This window comes from Rhipicephalus sanguineus, unplaced genomic scaffold (genome assembly GCF_013339695.2).
Source record: "Rhipicephalus sanguineus isolate Rsan-2018 unplaced genomic scaffold, BIME_Rsan_1.4 Seq8139, whole genome shotgun sequence".
NCBI classification, from domain to species: Eukaryota; Metazoa; Arthropoda; class Arachnida; order Ixodida; family Ixodidae; genus Rhipicephalus; species Rhipicephalus sanguineus.
In genome coordinates this window covers 2,302-28,568 of record NW_023616047.1, presented here as the reverse complement: position 1 = coordinate 28,568, position 26,267 = coordinate 2,302, and the positions used below count along the sequence as shown (strand labels likewise).

The following is a 26,267-nucleotide window of genomic DNA, read 5'->3' as shown; positions in this document are numbered from 1 at the left end:
TGAATAATCAAGATTGGGTCACTTCAATGATTTAAGCAGGTGAGGGCGCATTGTTTTTATATAAATTTTAAATTCTCTCCCATGGAGTTTCACATAGCACATTAAAGTGGTTCTCGAACCCAGGAAGTTTATGGGAATAGAACAAAACTTCTAGCACTGCGAGATGGACTCCCAGATTATATGGACGAAGTGAATCAAGCCTATATTGAAGCGTTGCACCCGTTCACCCGTGAAGCGTTGCACCCGTGAAGCGTCCCGTTCAGTGACGCTGCCACTCAGCAGCCAACGCAACAGATGGCGCTAGTTGATGTCCCAAATTCCTGGACATGACTCAGAACAATACTGCGCTAATTGGAGAAGCGTAGCACCTAAGCTTAATATTTTTATTACTTGGTGCTTTTTTCTGAAACACCCTGTATACGCATGAAACGGCACTCTGCGGTTAACATGTTCCGGAATACAACAAAGTACTACAGTGCATTTTACATAGCAAACATTTCGTCACATACATGTACACATTACACACGGAAGCAGCATACGCATACGGCACTTCGTATGTTATTACAATTAATGTACAAATGTTGGTATAATAATGAATGAGATCTTTTACCTGCTAACGTCACGTAGGGCGTGATCTTTTTACGAGCTGGCAGCTGGACAGTAATCACTCGTATACTACATGCAGGCATCAAGTCTGCCAGAACGAGACCCCCGCTACGAATGAACGAAAGAAGCTAGAGGTGTGTCAATATTCGAAAATTTCGAATAGCATTCTATTCGATTCGGTACTCGAATCGAATAGCAGACATTCGAAATACCGCATGTTTTAACAGCGAAGCTGCTTAGCAAATCGTTCCCTGTCCGACGAACCAAAAAACTATCGTCACCATGAACGGGTATGTGCCACAGAAATTGGGCAAATCCCACTACTCACCACTGGTCCACTAAAAATGATGAAGGCAACAGTTAGCCCAACGCTGCGAAGCGACGGCGGCGAGCCGAAGATCCTGAGTACGTACAACGAGAGGGAGTTTTAGCTTGTAACGTATACTTCTTTACGTTACCGTTACCGGTTACCGGTAACGGTAACGGTTACCGTTTTACCGGAACTCGAGTTTTAGTACAGTTTTTTAGCTGCCCAAACGTAAACCTTTACGTACGTACGTAAACCTTTACGTTTGCGCAAACCACTAAGTGGTGATGATAACAGCATTTAAACTACATTTAATTTAGATAATATTGAATTACGCTGCGGCAAAATCATAAAGAGAGGTTTTTAGCGTGTGCAGTATCCCGGTATAAGCGAAGGTGTGTAGCAATACCAGGTTACCGGGCGATGGTGTCGACATCTTGTGACGTTTCGCGCAACCACAGTCATGCACACGTTTGTTTTTGCTTAGTGTTCTCGGGGAGAAAAAATGATTAAAAAGGCAACTCATTCGTAATAATGCCGCTGCAAGGCATTTACATTGGGAGTAGAATGCCCGATGTTTCTACAATAACAATTTTGTGCTCGCCTGGTACACCTTGGCGCCGCTAGATGGCGCCACCTATCCAGCCTGTCAGCGTCTTTAGGCCTCTTACGTTTGCGGATTCGGTATTCTAGGTCGCTCTAGGCTCGGTAATCCGGCTGGAATAAGGTGATCGTAAGTGGCGCTCGCACTTCGGCTTATTTTGACTCGGCGGCTGGAGTCTCCGCAAATCGGATATCGCGAGTAGCCACGAGCGAAGGTGGATTTGCGAGATACGGCCGTAAACGTAAAGCCTATCCGGCGAGTAGTTTACGTTCCGTAAAGGTTCGCGCATGCGCAGATTCCATCCGGTATCCGGTAACACGGTAACGTAAAGAAGTATACACCAATTTCACAAGGAGGCTGCCATTTTTAAAGCGCTCCACCTCCGCAGCGCCGTCTAGCGTCTGCGATGTTTCGCCGCCGCGTGCAACGTTTATAGATACTTTTTCAGTTTCCGAACTCCTCCTTTCGAGGCGGGCGCGATTTGCTCCTAGGGAGTGTGGGGGCGCTGCAGTCCAACTTTGCGCCAAGTAAACAGCCGCTCTCCACTCTCCGCTCGCTTCCCTGCCGTCGCAGTCGTGTCTGTGTTGGTGTTCGGTGGTGTCGTTTTTTTTTTTTTCTAATCTGTGTGTATGCCTCGTCGCCCTCTGTGCGCGTGGCAGGCTTTCACGGTCTTCTGAAGACAATTCGACGTCGACACTCATGCAGACACTCGGACATCCACGACGTAGGACTCTCCGATTGTTGATATCGCGGGCACGATCCAAGCGTTAACCACGTGTGGACGCACCGAGCACATGTGTACGTGTGGACCTTCTGATATCCTGTGCGTGATGCTGTAGACCTTCGGGACGTCATGCTGACGTGTTTTGTGTCCGGGTGCACCAGCGGGTATAGAAAAAACCCCCAGAAACGCCACTTTTTCTCTCCGCCGTCGGACCCATTGTTACTGCAGAAGTGGCAAAGGTCAATTCCACGCGCGGACAAACCTTTGGGGAAGACGTGCAAGGTATGCGATCTTCACTTTCAAGAAGTTGACATACTGAAGACACATAAGTATACCATAAATTGAGAAGTAGTCGAAATCGACCGTGGTGCGTGGGCACTGAGGAGTGATGTAGTTCCTCGTTTATTTCCGAACCTGCCAGTGTACTTGTCATGCAGCCGCAGAAGACGAAGGTCGCCGAAGGGTAGCTGTACTACCTCAACAAACTGTACAGCTGCCTTGTGATCTGCCGGAAGAATCCCCTCAACAGGTACCCGCTCCTTCAGAGAACTTCAGTTTTTCTGACCTAGTGGAAAAAAGTGCTGCACTTCAGCTTCCCCGCAACTGGAGTTGGGCGGTCCCTGAAGAGCCGGGAAAACGTCCGGCAATCATTTTCTATAATGCAGAATTCAAAGAAGACATCTACTGCATCCTCAAGAGCACTGTCATCCGCGAGGATTTGACCTACGTGGTTTCGGCGAGCGGTAAATTGCTGAATAAGTTGCCTTTCGATACACCACTGCGATCACTACAAACAACACTACAGCGAATTTACTGCAGAGTTGATTCACGTATACATTGTAACCCGGATGCATTTTTTTGCAAGACAAAAGTGCCAAGACAACGACAGTGCTATCAAAGCGCAGAGGGAAAGAAAAAAAGCTAAACTTGTGTGAAATTCGAATGCTCGTGGAAAGTATGCATTAAACATGCATTTTCAATTTCGTAAGCTCATGGCGATATATTAGTGAAATAGTGTATGATCGTGGCAAGTGTTCTTGTGTCAATAAATTTGTGTTCCTATGTCTTTATTTATTTATTGTACCCTCAGGGCCCAAGGGCATTACAGAGGGGAGTGGGGATATACATTAGGGAAACAATATGAAACAGCAAGGAATAACAAAAAAATGCAAAATTTGCGTTTTTTCTTTGAATGATTCTAAATATTATCCACTGACAGACATCCAGAAATCTGAATACTTGAAAAAAAAAAAAGTCCACTGGTTTATGTCACCTGAAGAGAAAAATAACGTTGTTTCAGTGGGATTTTCAACGAGGGTCGTACCTTACAGCAAGGGCTCAGTTTCAACTTGCTTTAGGGCAGTGTACGCTGAGCTAATGTGCAGAGCGTCGAAGATCCAAATGCTAAGACTCGCGAAACCAGCTTTTAAATAACTATTAGCAGAAAACAGATGAGTCGCAGCATTTACCGAGGCTTTTAAGACGTAGCTCATACAGCTGAACTCTGAATTTTGCTTCTAGTGTCTGAAATAACGAGAAATTACAGGGCGATATACGGCTATTTAATCTACGAGTGCACGCGTAACTTACGCGAACTACTGTTTTTACCAAGGTCCCGGAAAGACATAGCTCGGGTATCTAGGCCCGAAGTTGTACTCCTCGTGCCTAAAACAAGAAGTTGCGCGGCAGGGCTCTTTCTTAACCTGAATTCGTCGCATAAACGCTGCACATCGCACCTAGCTGTAGCAGACGACCCTCGTTTGGTTGGCGCAAAGTTGGACTGCAGCGCCGCGGTGGCGGGAACTGCAGCCGGCCGCCTGCTCCCGCAGGCGAAGCGGGGAGTTCGGAAACTGAAAAAGTATCTGTAAACGCTGGCCGCGTGTATCCGAAACATATCCCCTAGGATGGCTGGGGCCCATACTGCGCCGCTATTGGCTGGAGATGGTCACGTGACCTACGTGCGCTTCCGGTATTTTTTTTTTGTTGTTTTTCTTTGTTTTCAATCAACATGGCGGCGCCCACGTTCGCGTTTTGTTTTGCGCTGAAGCCGTGCCCGCCGTAGAGATGACGCTGAAATGTTTGAGCCTTTTGCTGACAAGCGCCCATACGCCGATCGTTTTACGATGGATGAAGTGGTAATCAACATTAATCCGGGAGCGTGTACACGGCGTCGCCCCCTTTGGCGTGCTTTATAACGCGATCGTGTGCTATTTCTCGTGGGGTTGTCCCTCATGTGCTACTGGACCTACTGGATACCTACGCATGTGGCTATTGATGACAATGAAGACGCCGATCACCTAGCTTCAAGTTGTGCCCACAACGAATGTGACTGCCGAGAAATTTCATGCCTGTTTGAAAACGCTCGTCTGTTCATCCGCTGACATCTGAAGCAGCACCCTGACCAGCGTGTAGCAAGCGGATTGTTCCCTCCCCGTATTCGTGGTCGTGGATTGCCTCGTCGTGACAGAGCCCTCTTATATAAGTTGGCTCTGTGTGAGTGCGTGGGATATTATTCCGTCAAGAACGTGTAGACAGTCCGTCATGTGGGTCATGTGAGACACTAAGCACAATTTTTAGTGTCCCGCATTCGTTATGCAGCGAGCACGTGCTAATTTGTGTTTACGTCTGTGTTATTTGTTTTTTTCTCCTCTTTCTTTCCCCCCTATCTTCATTTCCTCTGTTCCCCCTGCCCGTTCAAGGAGCAGGCAGGCATTGTGCCCCTTTAGGTGGCAGTTGTCAGCCTGTACCCTCTCTGTTTCCTCTGTGCCTTTGTGTTCTCTATGTATTAAAACCTAATAATAATAACAATAACAATTGACACGACGCAAGAAACCCTATAACTTAATTTTGCTGGCGTATGAGTGCATTCTTATTCAGCTACGGTGAAAAAAAAAAGAGAAAGAAAAGACAGGAGGCACTTTGTGGATATTTGTTCATTCTTCACAACACAGCTCGATGCCGTTAAAATTAAAATTTAGCGCACGCAAATGTAAAAAAAAAACATGCTTCGGGAATTGCGTTTTCTAAATGATAAACTTCCAAGCTTCTGGTAAGTGTAGTACCTCATTTTGAAAAAGGCAGGGAGCAAAGCATACTCTTTTATGTGAACTAATGTAATTTTAATGGGTGCTCTGCTGCACTGAACTACTACTTCAACATGTAATGGGACATGTTATGTACATGTCAGCATGCAATGCATCCATCACAGTGAATTGGACATGCAGAACCAAGTAGTAATGCCAATTGATTGCCCATCAGGGCCCAAATATCGAAACCAAAACAGGACATACATTGAAATGAAGGACGATTAACAAACTTAACGACATGATCAGAAAAAAAAAAGAGCACGAACAGAAGAAAGCAGAAGTCGATTCAAGAAATGATGTACTTGGAGAATATATACCTATATTTTGCAAACTCTCAACGTGGTACATTATAGTAGGAACATGTTTACTGTAAGAAATATGCAAAGACAAAATATACAGCACCCCTAGAACTACCCCCACCCCCTGCCCTGCAGTAATTACTCCAGTAAATGGATGCACATACCACTTGAATATGAAGTACAGAAATAACGACCTATGTCGTGAAATTGGAGCACAGACTCTTCTTTATTAATGTCATGTTCAAGGTTCACTAATGACATTAAAATAGCAAGCAAAATCCCATCCCATCCTTAAAAAGTGTTTGTTTTCCCTTTCCGCTTGTCTAACAGAACAGTGCACTGTTTATTCTGATGTATACATCATTACCTGCCCAACAGCACATATATTTCTTAACGAGAAACCAAATGCCAGCTGGAACCTCTTCAACTTGTAAACCATGCTGCTATTTTTCTGTATATTATCATTTTACACTGACTGCGACTTTCCATTCAATTGTATATTGTCTAGTTTTTTATCAGGCTTGCTTATCACATCAGTAAGTAGATTGCTAGTACAATACATTGTTTGCTAAGGCTCAATACTTCGTTAACGATTTGCTGTTTTATTAGCAAAAGTATAATATATAGCAGGTTCTTGATGCAAGCAGAAGTATCTGTGAAAGTGCTTCAATGAACTATTACCGACTCTTCATTCTAAAAAGACAGGGCGTGCAAACACAGACACAAGAAAGAAGTCAGGACACCACAAATGCCGTTTGTGCTTTGTGGTGTCCTGACTCCTTCCTTGTGTCCGTGTTTGCACCACCTGTCTTTTTAGAATGAAAACGTACAAACTAGCTCAGCTCTCTGTTATTCTAAAATACCGACTCTTGTTACAAAATAGGTGTGTGTTTTCAAAGTAGGTTACAAGTTATATGGACGCTATAGTACTTTTTCTGGGAAAAAGCGTGACAAATTTTGAATGAAATGGGCAAGGATGGTTAACAGGTCAAGTAAGCTCTTAATTGAATAAATTATAAGACATTCGGCATTATTTGGCACTAGTGTATTTATTAGACATATATATGAACGGGGGTTTGAAACAGGGCCGTAACTAAGGAGAAGTTGAGGGGGTTCTGACACCCCCCAAAATTTTTTCGTGCTTTAACTTTTCGTGTGACACTAAAATAGTTCCATGCCTTCACAGCGACCACCAGTTGCCGCAGTTAGCCGTTCTACACACGAACACCCTTCGAAAAAAATTCCTGCGTACGGTCCTGGTTTGAAATATGCATTACTCATGTTACGCTTCCTAAAAGGCCCTTGTGTTTTTTATTATGGATAACAAGGCGCTTTATAATTGTCATGGCATGACAGACGTGAAATACAGATTAAGAATGCTTCCAGATTTGATGCTTTTATGTTACTTATAATGAATTGGATGACATTCATTCAGGAAGAGACAAATCGGCATGAGCACTACAATAAGAGAGAGCTGAGCTAGTTCGCATTCATGTTAAAAGACAGGGCGTGCAAACATGGGCACGAGAGAGATATCAAGACACCACAAACGCCGACTAACAACTGAAAGGACACATAGCGGCGGAAAAGAAAGTAGACATAAAAACTTGCCTGCGCATGCCCAGGCAAGAGGTGATACCTATCGATAACTGTTCAGGATTTTTATTTCTGCTTTATGCAAGTTAATGATGCATGCATCCATCTTGACATTGTCGAGAGTGTAAATGCACGACGAAATTCGATGAATGCGCAGTTTTCTACAGGCACAGGAATGAAGCAACACATCTAATAGTTGAGGCATGGCATGTAAATAATAATGGTAGTGCATGCATGAGCCAGCCATCAGTTAATGCGCATAAAGAAATTAAATGCCTGAACGGTTATCTCTCACGTGTACCACTACGTGTGCGGACTGATGGGTATCACATCTTGCCTGGGCATGCGCAGATAAAATTCGTGTCTACTTTCTTTTCAGCCACTGTGCGCCTTTTCAGTTGTTAGTCGGTGATTGCAATGTCTTCTCTCGTGTGTCTATGTTTGCACGTCACGTCTTTTAACTACGAGCACTACCTTGTGGTAGAGGTTCCAATCTGCACATCTTCAGTTTGGTTCAAGCACTTTGTTATATCTGCATTGGTTCATTGCCAAAATACTGTTAGTCCTTTTTTCTCAAAAACCTTGCCATATGGAAGCATCTTTTATGAAACATTTGCAGGGAATTACAAGGAATCCATGACTTTCTACCTTTCTTGGGAGCCCTTACCATGTGAAATGTAAAGCATTATGCTAAGCATATTTTAATAAAGGAACAAAGCTCTCATAAGCCTCATTTGTATTTGTACTGCTAGATTCACATACAGAATGAATTTACTCAAGGAATCTTGTAACTAAGTTGTCCCATGTCATTCTAGATTGGACCACAGACACTACTTACTTTTCAGTGACTCCAAAGTCAGATAGTGTATTTTCAATTGCAGACCCATGTACTGTGTCCTTTCGTAAACCCTGTGCTCTTATTACAAAAGTATATCTCCTGTGGTTGCTAAATAGCTATGACATTTTCATGGGTGGGACCAGTCCATCTGGTAGTTAGTATCCTGGCTGTGAATAATGGTGGGCGTTGGGGAAGCAACATAAATGAGTCACAAAACAAATTAGACTTTGAAGAAGTTTATTTGCTGTAAGCGCACGACAACTGCATTTATTCTAGTAGAGTGAAAAGTGTTGTGTGTGATCTCATCATTTATTGCAATAGTGGGAACAATGTCAGAAAATACTCGGGGGCCTTGGGGTCACATCACTGTATGTTCTGCAATATGGTGTTGAATGGAGTTTCCAGTGCTGTCTTCTGGCTCTCTGCTGAAAGTAAAAATAGGAGCAAGACAAAGGAATAAAAAAAAACTGCGTACAGCAGACTGCAGGGTCGTTCTATGCTTTCCCAGTACCAAAAACTTTCTAAGGTCTTCCTCTTCAAATATTTTCACACAAAAGCAAAATTATTAGGTCGTGAGAGCAATTGTTGAGCACTGTAAATAGACGGGATCATGGTGGCCGGCAATGCTTATTCAACCTGTACACATCCCAGTGACGGCAACAGTTCCACCATCGGTGACGTGTGTGGCTTTAGTTATAGCAGACATGAGTACTTTTTTGAGTCGGCGACAGAGAGAGCACTCATTATGGACACCTGAGCTCCAGTATCGACTAATGCCGTGAAAGAAATACTGACAACATGCACTTCTATTAGGTTCTTGTTCGTAGGGAGTGTCAACAGAGGATTGGGATCAGTCGAAAATGATGCAGCACTACCTCCAGGAGCTGCATGATCTCGTTTTCCGTCCGAGATGATACTTAGTTGGTCAGCACGGAACAGCGGCGTGGTTGGTGTGACGGTGAACGAGCAGTAGGGCGGCTGTTAGCAAAGTACGTACGGCTGGGCGAACACCAACGAGGGTCTGCATATGTATTAAATTGAGTTAATGGTGATGAGCAAGTAAATTGCAGCAATAATGTTCATACCTACCCGTCATTTGTGCTACAACTTTGCCCATTGTGACGACCTTGAGCAGCAAAGACATGAACACAGTGCTTGCCGCCATCTCATGCAACCTGGAAGGTTGTATGAGAGTTTGTTGTACTGACCCAGACCGCAACACTGGGAAGGGGGAGGTGGAAGCTGAAGTTGCTATGTATCATGAGTAAGCAGTGTAGAAATTTGGGCTAGTTGGTGAGCGTTCATCTTGGTTGAATTGACTGTTGGGGCAGGAGACTAAGAAGGAAGTGAGACAAACAAGCACAGACTTACAAGTTTTTGTGTGACTCCAGTCTTTTATGTGAGGACTGACTGTATTAACTACAGTAAGAAGTATGCACATGTGATTAAAACATGGTGTTCGAGTTCGGTAATTTTAGAAAAAATTTGATTTTGATTGCTATTTCTTCTGACTTCTAACGGATTTATGCAGGTCACTGAAGTTTTAATATCATACAATGGACAGAATTTATAAACAATGTCAGCCCACTGCAGTGGGCGGCGGGATTTTGCTGGGATAGCACGGTGAAATACAATACAAATACTTTTCAGCAAAAGTGCAAGTTAAGAAAACCTGTGTAAATAAAATGCGAAACCTTTCATTCTAGCAAATTTCATGTTGCTCATTGTTTTAATTTACAATATACCAATTATTTATTAAATGCAAAAGAACCAAAAGCCTAACGAGTCTGGCCATAAAGTGTGACAGCATGTACTTCTCCACTTAACTCGAATGCCTAGGCTGCATTGAAAGCACAGGCGTCATCACAAGGCTGGTTCTTTCTGATAGTAAACAGTATATGAGTGGAAAACTTATGCATCTTGAAGCATCAGGGAAAGCCTTACTGATTAGCAAATGAGATGTGTATCACAAGGAAATGTCGGGCAGCCTGATGTCATGGATATATAGAAATCTAGGGCTGTCAGCAGAAAGTCGAGACGCTGCGGGTTAATTTCACCTTTTGGGACATCATAGACAAGTATACATGCATGTGTGCATACATTTATTTTGTTAAACATGGTAAACTACTCGTGTTTAGCGACAAAATGTGTGTTAGAAAATGCGTGACTGGCAACTGCTCCGAAAGGCTGCTTTCCTGCTCGAAAGTGAGGTTTTAGTTGCTCCAGAAGCTGCGGAAAATTGGTTACAATTGATCACATCCCTAAGTACACATTAGACCACGCCATTTGAAAGGACCTCGTGCTGGGCACGTCCCTGTTGGTAATTTCATTTTTAATGACAAGCAATAAAAAGAATTATATTATACTGCAGATCCTGCTTAATCTTTTTGAAATTTTAGTCCCTAGCCTACTGAAATCCAGAGTTATAATGGTTGACATAGATAGTAGGAATAGATCAACAGAACTAGGAGCAGATAAGAAACAGTGCTTTCAACAGTACAGAAGTGGCAAACGTGGGCCTTTCATCCAATGAAGGTCAGCGAATATCGGCACAAAACATGTTCATTCGCAGTAGTACCCATATTTCAAAGGATCTGCCTGCCGAGGTGTCTCAATGCCGAATTAGTTGGTTTTTCTTGAGTGCATTTGATTGTTCCCGTTAATAGTTTTCACGGCCTTCCTTACACTTGTCATACACCTTTGATATGCGGTAATTCTTTTTTGTTTGTTTTAAGTAGCTGTTTAAGTAGCTTTTAAGTAGCCTTACTTGTCATACGCGACGACATTAAGATGCTGTGTATGTGATTTTTTCAGATACAATCTCGTACTGCTTGCTGTGATTTCTCCTCTCATATCTCTTTTTCTTGTTTCTGATCAACTAGGTGTGTAATAGTATTCTTTGCTTGCTTTTGATAAACTAGCTATGCCATTTAACATTTACTTTGTCGTGTGCAGTGCCGAGTGCTGTCACATGCAGCAGTAAGGTTCCGTACACGACAATTTCTCTTATGTATTCTCCTGTTGTTTCATTTATTCTTGCATCATTTTATATTCACTCCAGCCCAAGACCGACAGTACGTACGAGATAATTAAAACAAACAAATAAATAAATAAATAAATCAGATTTTCAGGTTCAAATCTGTGCTTACCAAGCTGTATTGTATGCCTAGTGCTACCTCCAAGGCAAGACTGATGTTCAAAAACATTTTCTTGGGGGAGTTGATGCTTGCTGAACAACATGATACCACGCAGAAAATTACTAGAACGATTAAGACTAACTCTAAGCTGCAGACAGACCATAAAGAAAGCTACATCGGGTGGACCATGCATTTGCATCAACCGGACGAGGGAACACACTATTTAAGAAAAGGGTATGAGCACATGTCTTTCTGTGAATGGTGTTCTGGTGCAATTTTATGGCATCTCTTCAAGGTATTAGAACACACAGTTTGTTCCAAAATTTAACACCGCTTCACGTATTGTGGTGTTCTAATCCTGCTTCAAGTAAAAGATCTTCAGCCTTGTCGTCTAACACAGTATTTTAAATAGGGTCCCGGAAGTGTCATTTCAATGTGGTCATGACATTATGTCTTGGATAACATGCACTGTGAAGTACTCTTCTCTCATAGTAATTTCTTTCAAAACATGTCAGAGTCTAGGAAAGCTTCCTGCAGTTAATGCTTGTTTGTGGGCTAGTTGGTTTTGAAGCACAGCGAAATGATAAACGGCGCGAAATGGCACAGACAGAAGGAGACAGACGTGTGCACTGACTCGCAAATTATTTCATTTTCAGAAGTGCATGAAATATAGAGCGTTTCTTTTTTTTTTATGAGTGCACATGTCTGTCTCCTTTTGTCTTTGTCTTTTCATACTGTCTGTCATTTCACTATGCTTCCTCGCAGTTCTTTTTTCCATGCAAAACATATTTGCAGTTCATTTCTCATATCTGTATCAGCAGCACTCATGTGTAATATGTTCAGTGACAGTAATAAAAGGAATGTGTACAATATTTCTAATAACTGTGTCTGCAAATATCATGCGTGTCTGTACTGTCCAATTATGTTTTTGAATTCAATAACCAACTTTTGTTTCACAATAATACACTTTTCTTTTTCTCAATATTTATGTTGCATGGGCAACAGTGGACACTACTACTTGCACTGCATGTCTGATTCAACATGACAGAGATATGCATTGAAGCTGGCATGTACCGTTTACTGCTTCTTATTTCAATTTTTCAAAACAGCACAAAACTTTTTTGGACGTTAGTTTAACCATCAGTCTATGAGAAGAACTGCGCTCCCTACTTTTAATGTGATATTTTCGAAAGACGATTTATCTTCACCGTGTATTTTTTACTGCTAAATGTTGACAGCATCCCACTAGTCTGTGTTAAAAAAAAGGGAGGGGGGGGGGGGAGCACCCGCTATGCGCATTTCAGTGTCCTTCCTAAATGAGTATACTTGTATCTAGAGAACGCCAAGGCTCCAACCGCTACTATGCGTTTCATAAGCAGTGGTACTATACAGCGCGAAAGCTGGAAGGCGGTGCATCGCGTCATAAGAAAAAGATGACAAAGGACTCTTGGGTGAACGTGCGGTCTAGCAAGAAGCAGCACCCCGTCACAAAAGACTGCAACTTTGAAACACATGTAGATTACAGAAGACCGCAGCGTAAATACCACAGGTAAGACAACTACTTACCTTAAAACAGCTAACATCCGAAGGCGTACAAGTGCCGCGTCTTCCACGCCCGCCGACAGCGGACATAAACGCCGCCGTCCCAAAAGCCCAAACATATCGGTGTCATCTCTACCAACGTTTATAGAACTAGAAGCGTTGATCTTACAGTGTTGTTGATCTCTACGGCGGGCGCGGCTTCGCTTATGGACGCCGCCATGTTGGCGTAAAACAAACAAAAACAAAAAAAAACATGCCGGAAGTGCGTGTAGGTCACGTGACCATCTCCGGCCAATAGCGGCGCAGTGTGGGCCCCAGCCATCCTAGGGGATATGTTTCGGATACACGCTTCGCCGCCCTTCCGGTGTGTGGGGTTGCACGGCCGCGTATGCAGCGTATACGCTCAGTTCGCAAGGTACTGCTGTTCTTCGCGGTACACGGGCAAAACAGAGCAACGCTTCGCGAGTGTAAAGGCGCTAGTAAGTAATCGCTAAGCTGTCAGCGTCAAAATGGCTGAAACAGCAAGCAGCAGCGGCCCACGAGACGTTCCCGAAGCAGCGCCGACGATGAGTAGAATGCCAATGCAGTTCTTAAGCAGCATGTGTAAAGTGGTAATTGCTTTGTATATTTTGTTATATCTGGCCTTGGTGTGGTTCTTGGAATATGCACTATAACAGAGCGTTAACATTTAGGACAACCCTCGAAGTAATCAGAGAAACGTAAATGGAGACGAGTCGAACACGTAGGGTCCTTGTCCGGCTGCGCGCTAGGTGCGCGCATTAGTGTTAAGATGACTCCCGGGTTTCCGTGCCGTGATTATTCAAGTTAAACGTAACTCTAATCCTTAACAGACCATTTGGTTCCGCTTCGCACGTTGCAATACAATGTTCATGGAACGACAGGAGCTCAAACACCGATGCCTGTGTTAATTCGTGTCGCCGTCGTAGTTAAAAGCTTGTGGCTCTGATCGTTGCACAGGATAAGAAACAGATGTACGACGGGTGAGCTCAAAATTTGGCGTAGAAACAACACGATGATAAAATGAAAATAAGCCTGTTGCACATCTGGAAGCATGGCATGGCGTAAGGGCGTAAGCTCGCTTCGGCGCGAGCCGCCGCCACCAGCGATACGCCGAAAGGGCGCCCATTTTTTGTAACATTATTGTCAGTTTTGTTTTTCTGGCGAGTATTTGAGAAGCATTACGACGAGCACACGTGTCCAGGTAACGACCTGCTTTAACGAACGTGGGCCGATTGTTCATGGCACCCAGGTTACCGCGCGACAAAAAAAAAAAAAGGTGCGGTTGTCATAACGCTACACCAGTTATCGTCAAAAAATTGACAAGTCGAGAAGAACGTGTTCTCGAAGAAACGTTTAAGACGCCTACCTGCGCCAAAGCACACATGTCATGCGGCCCTTTCTGTCATGTAGATTGGAAAGTGCTAATTCGATAATCTCAAAATTACACGCACTAAATGGAACATTTTCTAGCCGCAGGACATTGTAAATCATGTGCTGTAGCATAGAAATCAGAGAGGTTGATATTATGAGATAACAACTCTTGGCCATAAGTGTTGTGTATTATCGTCAGCCTTGACAACGGTTCTCTTTGGTGCAGATGATAAAGTGTACCAGCACCCAAGCAGAATCACAAGTTGGTGTGATGACTTGAAAAGTGGCCATAAGTGAAGACACCACATATAATATACGATTTGCGGGATAAGGCGTGCGACCTAAGAGAAGCAAAGTCATTCAATTAAAAGCATTGTGCACTTCGCATGCCTCGGCTGCAGTCTCTTACGTTTTTTTTTTTCGCCGCAGCCAACACACAGCGCAGTGGTAGCTGGTCTACCTGTTCTCGCTCCGACATTTTGATTTGCGGCCGCACAATTGCTTCAGCGCGTCGAGAAATGGAAAACACGCTTGACCTCTCACGCACCACGCAATGCCAAACTCGGGAATCCGCACACACCAGCGGCAGCGGTCGGCCGACGGTGGAGAGAGAGAGAGCGGCGAAAATACACCGGTTCGAGACTACGCTCCTCCTCTCCGTGAAAACGGTCTATACGTTACAAGCTAAAACTAGCTAACGGGAAAGGCAGCGGCGGCTGCGGGAAGACCCGAAGCGATGGGAAGGCCTACACCAACGATGACGTGCCCGTAGATATGTGAAAGGGGCGAACGCTTGGTTTCGGCGCGAGTTTCTGTTTCTGGAGTTCGGACATCATGTCGTCCGTAACCGTCTGTGGTTTAACTCGAAACTCTCTCCGCTGAGAATCAGCGTAGAAATAACCTAGCATCACCTAACTAAAGCCTAGCACGACCTTGAAACAACCTGCATCACCTAGCGAAGGCCCAGAGGAAGCTGAAGCAACCAGATTAGTCTATGGCGAGTCGTCAGCGTCTCGGTGAAAACGACCAAGTTGCGCCTCAGCTGCTCCGCCACGTTCGATAATAATAATATGAGGTTTAACGTCCCAAAACCATGATATGATTATGAGAGACGCCGTAGTGGAGGGCTCCGGAAATTTCGACCACCTGGGGTTCTTTACGTGCACCTAAATCTAAGTACACGGGCCCTCAAACATTTTCGCCTCCATCGAACATGCAGCCGCCGCGGCAGGGATTCGATCGCGCGACCTTCGGGTCAGCAGTTGAGCGCCATAACCACTAGAGCACCGCGGCGGGGCTCTCCCGCACGTTCGAGCCTAGCGCGAGAGAAGAGGAGGCCCGCAAGAAGACAGAATCTGTGGTTGCCCATCGGAGAACACGCATCAATAAAATGTGTGAAAGCGAACGCCTCACGTCTTCCCACAAGTCTTCAGAAATGTCCAGTTTCGCTGTTTCAAGCTTTGCGCGGCTTAGTGCAAGCTTCGCGATATTTTTTTTTTCGAATAGTTTTCGAATAATCAGCACCGACGGGGAGAACCAGAACACAATGAAACTCTGGAACAGCCGAAGGTCATTTTTCGTCTTTAATCACTGAATTACCAATACGCACGCAGCCCAACATTTTGCGAGATTACCTATGCTAAATTGAATACCGGATGAAGGCGTTTTTTTTTTCTTCTTAAAACTCCACTCCTACTCAGTTTTTACTATGCTGCATCGCATTAATCGCTTGCTGTCTTCGTCTTGTAATAACTGACGGTGGGGACTACGGCTGCGCTCAGTTTCACTATAGACAACAGACGCGTAAATTGTTTGCGTAAATTGTTCTTGCAGATTGCAGCTTTCAACACTGATGCTTTCGGTGCAGAGGCCCATGTTGTAACGTCAGATTCTCAGTTTTATGACAGATTTAGCTGTAGGCGTGGTGTCTCAATTTATTTAGAAGCAAGCGACTAAGTATCACCATGATTACGGTAGTCACTGCTGTATTTAAACCTACAGTTGCGAAATATTTCGAAGGCTCTGGTCGCTGCTGTATACGAGCTTACCTCGGTATTCACACCGAGGTATTAGGGTCGGTTAAAAGTAACCGTAATGTTGTTTGGTGAAAGTTTGTGAATGTTTGTTTAAATTAAAATGTTGTAGAGTGTAGGACTTTTGAAAATGGTTGTCTTACTATTAGAAAACTATCCCTAGAGTATTCTATTAGGATTAGATTCGGTGTCATCACTATTCGATTCGTATTCGATTTGGTTTCAAAATTCACTATTCGCACACCTCTAAAAGAAGGGGAATTTTTAAGGGCTCGTTTGTCATTGTTAGACACAACGTGGCATCAATTCGGCCATAACGAGAATCCCGCTACGAATGAACGAAAGAAAGGGAATTTTTAAGGGCTCGTATTTCTTGTTAAACACAACATTGTCTAACAAAGAAAAACGAGGCCTGCGAAATTCCCCCTTCTTTCGTCCGTAGCGAAAATTGTAGCACTTGTTTTACATAACTAAAGTTACACCCTTTAATTGAGTCTTCGGCTATGCGTGTAGTATTTGTCTTGTTAGCGTTTAGTCCGGCTAGTGCTTGTCGCTATTCAGTGTTATAATATAGGCCATGCTTGTAGTTCCGTCATGGCCTACAAGTTCACATTAGACTAACTTGCGTAGTATTGTGTTCTACATAAGATCAATGGAGTAAAAAAGGTGTGGCATTTTACATATTGTACAAAAGACGTGCTTTCGTAATAGTGCGAGCCTGTAAGCTGGCAAAAAGTGTATCTTTAAAGAAACATGCTGATAGGTTTAGGACGATTGCAATAAATATGACGCATTTTCAGAGTTCCGAATAATCGTATGGTTTGCGTGGTCATTTCGACAGTCATCAAGAACTTTATTGACAAGTCCTGAGGAGTTTAAGCCGCCGGGGAATCCACGAGGGACACCCTAGCAGCCGCTACCGTAGGCGACGCCCGAGTCGGGGCGGGAACGTGGTGGCGTTCCGCCAGTTCTTGGGCCCTCCAGACTGCCTTGAGTTGGGGGTGGAGCTCGGAGCTACTGAGTGCCTCTTCCCAGTCGAACTAACTGGTGACTGGTCCCCGAGGTAACGCCAGACATTGCCAGAGCATGTGCGAGAGTGAACAATAAAATTTCTGTGCAATCTGGGCATTGTGGAGTGATGTCCGAGTTGTAATGACCGAGTAGGCAACGTGATGGGTACGATCTCGTTTGTAGCATGCGAAAAGCTACCGCTTGCGCGCGTTCAAGCTTTGTGTGTGCTAGGGGTATTGGCTTCTGTTGTTACGATATTGAGAGGTGATTTCGTGGAAGGTGAGTAAGGGGTCGCTAAACTAAACTGTATGTCTGTAGTCACGCGCGATATTGCCGGTTTCGTAAGCCGGAATGGCGGCGCGTGAGTCTGTGAAGACGCTGGTGTGCGAGGGATCGATCATCGCTAAAGCTATAGGCGAGCCTGCTCGGCTATGGCGCTCGTTGCTAGTCTAACCGAGGCGGCTGAGCGTAGGGCTCCGTCGCCATCTACTACCGCGAGTGCAACGGTGGAGGAGTTACCGTATTGCGCCGCATCGACGAGTACGGAAGAGTCGCGAATCGCGGCGGTGCGGTCGAGGATCGCGCGAGCCCGGAGCAGGCGTCTGCCCTTGTTGGGTTGTTGGTGGACGTTTCGTGGGAATGGGTTACCATGTAGGTATCTCGAACATCTCTCGGGAGAGTTACTGAGCGTTCAAGGTAGGGGTGTGGGGGACATGCCGGCCTCGTTTAAAAGTCGACGGCCTGCCTTGGAGGAGGAGAGGCGGACCATTTGGCCGTAGTCTCGGCCTCGATGAATTCGTCGATGTCGTTGTGCATGCATAGTTGGTCGATTCGGGAGATACTCGTGTTTTGGGGTAGGCTGAGGATTTGTTTAATGCTTTTGCGCATGAGTTTCGTCTTTTCCACCTTTATCCAGTTGCGGTCACTAACCAAGTCAAGGCAAAAACGCACGAGGGACGTTTACGGGCTTGTAAGGGTTCCTTGATCACGCTAAAGCAGGCAGAAGACGTCTGTTATACTAAAATATGACTTAGCGAATTGGTGTCGTCAGCGGACAGATTTCCATTGTTCCTGTTGGCGGTGTTGTCGACTGAATAAATATTTTAGAAGTATTCTAGTTGCGAGATTCTTCTCCTTAGCTATTGTATTGGAGTCATCCAAATCGATGCGGTGACCGTGAATGTCTGCATGCTCAGCCAGGACGTTCGATGCTTTCTTGTTGCCGATTTCTCTCTGACGCTCCTTCAATATCCTCCTGAACTTGCCAGTTTCGCCGATGTAGCTGCAGTCTGCACATGGTACTTTGTCGAAAAGGGGGAATTCTCGCTGTGTATCGGATCCCCGACGTTAGCAAGCTGATTTTTCAGTTTGTTGAACGGTACGCGTGGATTGTGAATGTCGTATGTAAACATGCGGTTTAGAGCTTCGCTCACACCTGGAACGGACGGAACACCGGTGCGCCCTGCAGAAGGCCTGCTTTGAGACGGCTTTCGATAAAACGAGAGATAAAACAGCGGAAGGCTTCTGGCAAGCCTGATGGCATGAATAGCCGGTATGAGTCCTTCCGGGCGCCGAACGAGAGTCTGTTCCTGTTCACTCACGCAGACGTGGAGGATGGAAAGGATGTTATCCAACTTGTATTCTGCAGTGAACTGTTTATATGGTGTTGAGAAGATTCAGGAGACTTGTTGCGTCTTACACTTGTATAATGCTGAAGCAGTCGTCTACATAACGGACGAAATATTTGGTGTGGGCGCAAAGTAAGTATTTGGTGAGGGCGCAAAGTCTGTTCCCAAATTGCCGGTAGTCATGGAATGGAAGATCCCATGGCAATTACGACCGTTTGCTGACATAACCGTTTCCTGTAGGAGGACTATGTGTTGTTCAAGCACATCTCAAGCTCCCTTACCTGTTCACTTAGCCATTCCCGATTAAGTAATTTCCTGCAGTAAAAGAGCTCAATGTGGTAATTTTCAACATGACTGTTATCGCAAGATTAGTCCTGTAATGCAAGGTTTTTGGCTTGCAATTCCAAGGAGTTTTGTTAAGCCACCGTATAGCATGATTTCTCCTTATAGAAGCAATGGTGTGGTTTTGTCTTTCCACTGTAGAAATATGCGTGCTCGTCTCCTTCGCAGGATCCGGAGAGTAGCAGAATTCGCGACGTGTCCTGCGCTGCCCAGGGGTTCAGCTGTTTCGACAATGCTTCGCAGCGGCTCGGTTACCCATACCAGCGTACTTGGTGTCTTCTCCATCTGGTACTCTGGGGTTCTGTCGATCAAGTGTTCTGCACGACCGAGCGTGCTTGTCAGCGAGTTGCGTTCTCACCGCAATCGAGATGTTCAACCATTGCAGTAACGGTGGACCAAGAGCAGCAGAGTTCAAGGACTATCAAATGCTGGTGCGTAAATACATTCACCGAGGTGTATATTATCTATTGAGGACCAATAATTGCTTGCGTGTGGTTTCGCTTTTGAATTGTTCAATTGCGAAAGCGTATGCTCATTAGTTTGCACATTGAAACTCTTAATGAATGATGCATACGGAATAAAATTTCTGCAGGCTACATTCTATTACCACCGTAGGAGAATACTGGGCACAAAAATTATACCTTCAGTTCCGTAATAACTTTCAACGAATGTTCGCACTAATGTCGTTGCGTGGGCAGTTGCCAACCGTATGCAGCTTGAATTTGACGTGTGCGGAAGTAGCGTAGGACGTTAGGGTGAGTCGGGTGTAGCTCCATGTCGTGATGAATTGGCAACACAAAACCAACGAAAAGAACTGTGTTCTTTCTCCAGTGTGACTGCATTAGTATTTCGCGCCTAATTCATCACAACGTGACGGTTACTATTCGTTCAGAACTATAGGGGTTTAAGTCGAAGAACGCGTTGGTTCGTAGCGTCAAGTAGACTATTTAGGACCATACGACGTCAGAACTTGAGGCGGACCGTAACGATAGCCGTTCGTTGTGTGAGCCCTGAACGCATACCAGTGCAAGCTTGTGTTACGTAGTAGTGCTGCGTGAATATTCCGAGCAGGAAAGACTAAGATAGTGCACAAGAAATGCTGGTGTTGATGTTTAATCACACTTTGAAGGACGTTCAGTTCAACTAAGCTTAGATTTGTCACACTTACCTGAACATGTGTGTTTACTAATAGGTCTTGTGGTTTTTTTTGCACTTAATTAGGGTGAAGAGGAGAAGGCTGGAGGTCGGCGAAAGTGAAGGTGATTCCGTGAGCGGCTCCTGCGGTGTGCGTCTGCTTCGAAGGAGAACTCGCTCAAATCGGGGAAGAAGCGTCGATTAAAGGCAGCCGCGACGTGAACGAGTGCTTACGCGAACGAATGCGTGACCACCCTGTACGCATTGGATATGCCCCTAGACTCTGCGCTATATGTATGCGCTGGACGTCGTATATGTACCTATTTGTCGTGATATTTGGATTATTATCTGACTGCGTTATTCATTTAGCTGGTCTTGTTATTGTTTGTTTAGTAGCACGACCATGTTCATGGATGGGTTAGCCGGCTAGAACATTGGCTGACCTGCCATGTTTTACGTGTATAAGATTACAGAAAAGTTATTAAAAGGTGCGTGGCGGTTGTTGGTGCGTCACTGTCGTTCTTCCAGGCTCAGCCAGAACAGGTTGCGTAAGGGAACCTCTGAACAACAAACAAACAAACACACAACAACAACAACAACAACAACATACAGATTCGTCCTGCGCGCACAGCAAACTTCGTTTGCTGGCGCTTGGCCGACTCTGACTTAGGGCAGTGTATGACAGAATCGTCCTGTCGCGCACAGCAAACTTCGTTTGCTGGCGCTGGCCGACTCTGACTGAGGGGAGTAGTATGGACAGATTCGTCCTGCGCGCACAGCAAACTTCGTTTGCTGGCGCTTGGCCGACTCTGCCTGAGGGCAGGAGATGACAGATTCGTCCTGCGCGCACAGCAAACTTCGTTTGCTGGCGCTTGGCCGACTCTGACTTAGGGCAGTGTATGACAGAATCGTCCTGTCGCGCACAGCAAACTTCGTTTGCTGGCGCTTGGCCGACTCTGACTTAGGGCAGTGTATGACAGAATCGTCCTGCGCGCACAGCAAACTTCGTTTGCTGGCGCTTGGCCGACTCTGCCTGAGGATATGACAGATTCGTCCTGCGCGCACAGCAAACTTCGTTTGCTGGCGCTTGGCCGACTCTGCCTGAGGGCAGGATATGACAGATTCGTCCTGCGCGCACAGCAAACTTCGTTTGCTGGCGCTTGGCCGACTCTGCCTGAGGGCAGGAGATGACAGATTCGTCCTGCGCGCACAGCAAACTTCGTTTGCTGGCGCTTGGCCGACTCTGCCTGAGGGCAGGATATGACAGATTCGTCCTGCGCGCACAGCAAACTTCGTTTGCTGGCGCTTGGCCGACTCTGCCTGAGGGCAGGATATGACAGATTCGTCCTGCGCGCACAGCAAACTTCGTTTGCTGGCGCTTGGCCGACTCTGCCTGAGGGCAGGATATGACAGATTCGTCCTGCGCGCACAGCAAACTTCGTTTGCTGGCGCTTGGCCGACTCTGCCTGAGGGCAGGATATGACAGATTCGTCCTGCGCGCACAGCAAACCGCGTGTAGAATGTGCGTCGTTACGGCCTCACGAATCGACTGCTGCAAAAATTTTTGAAATCGGTCCGGTAGAAGCGGAGTTATAGTGATTTGTCGCGCTCGCATGATAACAATGAATGTGTACATGTGGACGTTTTCCGGGAGTTTCTTGTTGTGATTTTTTCTACTTTCTTATTTAAAAGGGCGCTTTACAGTATGACGTTCAGGTTGGTCGCGAATAGGGGCCAAAACTTCTTTAACTGGTGTATTTTCATTTTATAACTGACAGACTGAGTCCCTGGCTTTCGTGTGGCTCTGATCCAGATGAGCTTTCTAGCGACCGTCCGTCTCTCTTTTGTCCCTCTCCCACAGTAGTGAGGTTGTCATCGCCATCACAACGACAGGCCTGCGTTTTTTATCAATTCAGCGGGAAGTCACCCGCCAGTTTTCTTGAGCTGGTTTTAACCGCTTTAGGGTCCTTCAATGTTTCAACTCCCATCGCTCTCCCTTTGCAGTGAGGCAACGGCCACAGCACTCAAGGGCATTTCTCGGCACACTCTGCGAGAACTGTTTTCTGATTGTTTACTTGTAAATTTACCTGAGTCTACTCTTTTCTACCAAGCTGTCAAGATGAGAAAGGGAACTACAGAAATTCAGCAAAGTAGGGTACTTGTAAAGAGGTATGGGAAGACATTCAACGATTTTGAAAGACACAGATGTTAGTATTCAGATTAAAATTAACCATAAAAATTTCCCATTTCATTACTTGATTTCTGTGCTGCAAATGCAGTGGCTTCTAGTTGTAAGCTGACTTTGTACACGATATGTTTCTTGCTCGTAGGGTGCTGCGAAAATCATGCCCTTCAAACTCATTACACCCACAGAAACACGAAATATGTTTCTGCATAGATAAAATGACGCCCAATGCTTCTAGTTACGTTGTACAAAACAATAGACGTAGTGAAGCGAGCCTTACTTCGCCTTCAAGAGTAGAACGCGACAGCATAATCGGGCCCCGTGCACATCGTTTTCAACCGTGCCGCGCGGAAAGGAACGTTCGTGCGCGTAACATTGGCTGTTTCGAACTATCCTAGAATGTCTACTGCAAGTGCAGTTGCGAAGCGCCCACTACGCCATTATTCCTTCCATTTGCTAATTTCCGAAGTACTCACTACGCGTCAGTTAGGTGCCACGCGCACCTGTGCACTTTGTAATGGTTGGACAGCTTAAAAGGGACACTAAAGCAAATGTTAAGTCGACGTTGATTGTTGAAATAGCGTGTCAGAAACATCGCAGTGCTTGTTTCCTGCCAAGGAAATGCTTATTTTTAATGAAAATCAGGTTTCGGTGGTCCGCACAGCGTTAGCGCATTTCAAATCATGCGCCTGAGAAGGACCTAACGTAGCATTTGCCTTGCGCAACATTGCCCGCCTTTACTGCCCGGCAGCGGACGTCGTGGTTTCTGCTCTCAAGGGCACATTACACAACATCGCATGGCCACGGCCTTTTGTCGGAGTTTCCGCTAGAGCGACTTTCATGAGCGTGCAAGGCACACACAGCAGTACGCGATAACGAAACTACCACTGAGACGCGACCGCGCGAGCGGAGCGCAGCCCGGCGAAAACGAAACTTTTGCACAACCCGTGTTGCACAACGTCTTGCAAATCTCGGAATGTTCTTTTTTATAATGAGTAGCTTGACTACTAGTGATAATTTGTACTCGGAACTCTTGAAGCCATCGGGCTCGTTCCAAAACGTCCCACTGCTGGCGCATACAGTGTCCTACATTTACCTTAAAGGGACTGTCTACCGTCCTTCATCGCTTTTCTGTTTTGTACCGCAATAGAAAGCGTACGTCTGAAGTGTCCAACCTTGCAGCGGTTTCTCTGGACAGTGAGTAGAAATTTTAAAACAGAATTTTTCCATCTGCGTCGGTCTTCTTCCATTGGCGTGAAACATGCCCACAACACTGGTTGGTGGACGCGATGACGATGTAGTGCCGGTAAAATTAAAACCGAAAGCACATCTGATTTCTGTAGGATTACTTTATTTTCGCTGAACACTATGAATGTAACAGTCGTTTTCAGCGCGCTAGCGGTTAAATGAATGCCTTATTATACGATTACAGAACACTTGTTTTTCTGTAATCGCAGTCTATGCGTTTATTTTAGCTCTGCTGCCGCAATCCAAGCCAAGTCGATTCATCAAAAAGAGACAATATATGCGCGCCTTCCCAGCGCAGGACATGTGAGACATCCTATCAACAATACAGCGGCGCAGTGCGACCAGCGCGGAGAGCCGCATGGCATAGCGCATGAGTTGAAGCAGAAAAAATCGAAGACGGCGCCGCAAGCAGCGCCACCGGGCGCCTGTTTGGATGCGTGAGGAAAAAAAAGGCATAAATTACTCTCTGACGCAACCGAAAGGTGCCTCAAGTGCGGTAAAATACAATTTCACGTTATACATGTTTGTTTTTAAGCAAAATGAGTCTACTTTCGAGGATTTCTTGTCATACCAGTGGATTGAACCACATCGCCGTTGGGTGACGCTAGCGGTCATTCTTCACGATTTTCAACATCGATTAATAATATATTTACTTTTTTGTGGGGCAAAAGCATGCTCGTTGCCGCCGATCTGGACGAACGATCTTCTCATTTTCACCACAACTCAGAAAAATTTTTCCGAGCGGTAGACACTCCCTTTAATTTCTTGATTACTAGAGCACTGCTATTTATAATATTGACGTTTTAGGCGTTCTCAAACATTGACCTTTCACTCTGACGTAAATTTTTATTTGCCTTTAGTGCCCATTTAAACCACCCTCTCTTTGCTCAATTCAGATAATTTGACGCCTGGCGCGATTCTAAAATTCTGCCACGCAATATTAGGGTAAGGCGGGGCAAAATGAGACGCGGGGCAAAACGCGACATTTTGACTTTGCCGCCCTCTACAGCTAATACAAAAAGTACCTTTTCTTCGTTTCTCTATTTCAGCGATAGGTGCCGGTAGTTTTCGACGTTTTTGTGTAAAAGTTGACGATCGCTCACAGCGTTCACGCGGGAAAAATTGCGCGGCTGATGTCAGCAGTGTCAGTGTGTTCGTGACCCGCCGAAAAGGGGCGTAATTCTGATGCGTGCATGAAGCTACTCCGGCGTCAGTCCAACAACGCAAATATTTACGTTGTTAGGTACATGCCCCCAAAAGTTTAGTTCATTCGGTGCCATGGGCCAAAGGGGAAATATTTTTGGAATATGGACATGTGAGAGGGGCAAAACGCGACAAAAAGACATTGAATTGCCTTAGAGAGTGTCTTATTGAGTGAACCATTTATTTACGCTCATTATGTATAATATTCTTTTGTTTAGGATGGTGCGGACGTGCACCAGGATATCATCTAGAGCTTCCTGGGTAGAAAACGACTTGAAAAATGAACTGAATGTTGTTCGAGAGTTTTGGAGTAACACAGCGCCGGGTTCTGTATTGATTCAATGCGTGGAGTGCAAAGGCTGTGTTCATGAAGACTGCGTGAGGGCCCACGGAGTGAATTTCAAGTGCGCGGCGAAGCTCCTTAAATCGTAGTCGTCGTGGTCTGTCTTACGCTTTGTGTCAGTTGTTGTTCGCAGCGTGCGCGTTAACTAAAAGCCGGAGCAGCCATTGGCATGTTCCAGTAGGAAACAGTGTTAGCTGATGCATTGTAGCAGCCATTGTTTACCTCCAAGGTAGTGCCTGGTAGCGTGTTGGCCGTTCATTGATCCAGAACGAAAGAACGCCAGATGTTCAGTTATGTTATCGTTTTACGAGAGGACATACTTTGAGTGAGCCAAAATGTTGATAAAGAAATTATTTTCACCTTGAGCGGCTAAATGGTGAGGCGATGCGAAAGCAACGAGGGCAACCGATGGAAAGCCTTGAATTATGAATTTCACCGATGTGATGAAGGGGCAAACAGTACAATAAAAGATGCGATGTATGTAAACGGAGAGTTTCATTGAATTCGTCATTCAGATATGCTGTGATTTTTTTTCACACCGTCTCGTTTCGCCCCACGCAGCGTCTCGCTTTGCTCCGCAGATTGGGGTAAAGTGAGGCATCTGGTGCATTTTACATCCGCTCATTTCAATATTATCGAAATAATTTTCTTTGATGCTATTAAACTTGAACGGAGGTCTGGCCGTGAGCACTTTTACTGATGATGATGATCCGAATCGTTACGCGAGCGTTCCGTCGTGTCGATCTATATCCGAAAAAGTCTCGCTTGAAGCGCGCGTTCGAATGTCGGCACCAGAGCACATCAATGTCAAACAGAAACGGAAATAAAGTATTGATTTCCAGGATGGAACGTTCGAACCTGGGCCCTCTGCGGGGAGCCCAGTGTTGTACCTCAGAGCCATGCCGGTGCTTGGAACTGCCTTGCAAAAAAGACGCTATACAGGCTTCATGTCCAGAAGGAACCACATTAACATATGTAATTTAGTGTGGTAGAAGAGTGAAATAACAAC

The 26,267-nt window shown here is 45.3% G+C and overlaps 1 long non-coding RNA gene across 1 annotated transcript; it reads left to right on the top strand.

Annotated features, from left to right (window-relative positions):
- On the top strand, positions 1-20,602 carry LOC125756799 (uncharacterized). The gene is made up of 4 exons (XR_007414752.1): positions 1-39; positions 17,006-17,227; positions 19,314-19,576; positions 20,367-20,602. It is a non-coding gene; the product is annotated as an uncharacterized LOC125756799 (long non-coding RNA).
- Positions 20,603-26,267: the final 5,665 nt, after the last annotated feature.